The sequence below is a fragment of the Petaurus breviceps genome, unplaced genomic scaffold (assembly GCF_028583685.1).
Source record: "Petaurus breviceps papuanus isolate PSGF00001 unplaced genomic scaffold, PetGlider_PUasm1.0 99, whole genome shotgun sequence".
NCBI classification, from domain to species: domain Eukaryota; kingdom Metazoa; phylum Chordata; class Mammalia; order Diprotodontia; family Petauridae; genus Petaurus; species Petaurus breviceps.
In genome coordinates, this window is record NW_027187465.1 from 5503866 (window position 1) to 5506007 (window position 2142).

Sequence of the window (2142 nt, forward strand, 5' to 3'; positions counted from 1 at the left end):
TCTCTCTCTCTCTCTCTCTCTCTCTCTCTCTCTCTCTCTCTCTCTCTCTCTCTCCCCTTTCTCTTTTTCCCTTCCCCTATCTCTCTGAGTCTTCCTCTATTTTTTCTCCTCTTTATATTCATAAAAGATTATATGTTCCTTTTCACTATGTCTGTTTCTTCTCTCTTTTCTGTCACACCAATCTCTCTGTCCTGAAGCTATTTATTTTTCCTATGTCTTGTTTAATTTTTGACAATATCTCTTGTTTTTCACATCAGCTTCATTAGTGAATCCTCCCCAATCCTGTATGCAGTTAGCCATCCTTTTAAAATAAGAATAAAAAATAAAGTCAAAAAGAAAAGAGAAGAAAAAAGAATAGCAAAATTGACCAACATATCCACTGTATCTGAGTAGTGTATTCACTGTCCCACAGCCATAGTCCCCCACAGCTAAAAGAAGGGAGAAAAGTCCATTTTCTTACCTATTCCTGGGAGTTGGTTAATTACCAAACATTTCAATGTAAGGGTTTTTTTTTTTTTGGTTCTTTCCATCTACATTGCTGTAATCATGATGTATATTAGTTTCCTGGTTCTTATGCTCTGCATCAGATAACACAAATCTTCCCCTGCTACTCTATATTCATAGTCATCATTCCTAGAGGCAGTAATAATATTCCATTATATTCATATGCCATGACTTGTTTAGCCATTTCCCAACCAATGGGGATATATGCTTTGGTTTCAGTTCATTGTTACTACAAACATTTTGCTATAAATATTATATATTATATTAAATATTATATCAATATTATAAAGGGTCTTTAAAAAGAATCTTTGACTTCATTGGGGTTTAAACCAAACAGAAAGATCTTTATGAAAAGGTAAAAATATTTCAGTCTTAAACTTTAATTTCAAATGTCTTTCCAGAATGATTGGACAAGTTCATAGATCAACCAACAGTTTGAGAATGTATCTGTCTTCAAACAATATGTATGACACTTGCCATCCCTATCTTTTGTCAACTTTGACAATTTACTGGGTGTGAAGCAAAGTGAAACTTCAGAGTTGTTTTATTTCAACCATTTTATTAGTGATTTGGAGTAATCTTTCATATGGCTACCATTGTTTTCGGGCACATCTGACTCTTCCCGATGCCACATGAGATTTTCTTGGCAAAGATTCTAGAGTGGTTTGTCATTTTCCTTCTCCAACCCATTTTGCAAATGAGGGACTGAGGCAAACAAGTTTAAGTGACTTGTCAAGGGTCACACAGCTAGTGAATGTTTTCAAGACTGGATTTGAACTCAGGTTTTCCTAATTCCAGGCTGGGCACTACTGTGCCACCTAGCTGCCTCAGATGTATATTAATTGTTTTAATTCTTATTTTGAGAACTTTCATATCTTTTGACCATTTACCCATGAAAGAATGCCTCTTGATGTTATATATTTGTTTTAGTTACATATTGCATGTATATATGTACATATATACACACATTTATGTGTATATACACATACATAGAGAGAAGGTATATAAGAATATACTATATATAAGAAAAACACATACTATATTTATTCATAATAGTTATATACTATAAGATATATCACTATATATTATAAATATGTAATATATAATATCCTATTACATATTATAATGTATAGTATACTTATATAATACTAACATTATACATAATATACTAATATATTTATATAGACATACTTATATATACAACACATACATATGTGCATACATGCATACATATGTTGCCTGTGGCGATCACATGGGAGGAAAGGGTCTCCCTTTTAGTCATTGCTGGCGATATTTTATGATCAATAGACTCATCCTTCACCTGGAAGATAATCATCTACCCAAGAGCCAGTATAGCTCCAGAAAGAGCTGAAGAATGGTTATTATGGTGTTTGTTGCCCAATAACTCCAAGAGAAATGCCAGGAACAGAACTGAGGTCTGTATACAAAGTTTCTTGCTCTGACCAATGACCTTGGTACAGTCAGTTGTGAGGACTTGTGGTAGATCATGGCAAAATTTGGTTGCCTGGAGAATTTCATCAGTATCAGATGCCAATTTCATAATGGCATGCTTGCAAAGACTCTGGATAATGGATGATGATCTCATGCATTCCCCAGTTACTAATGAAGTGAACCAAC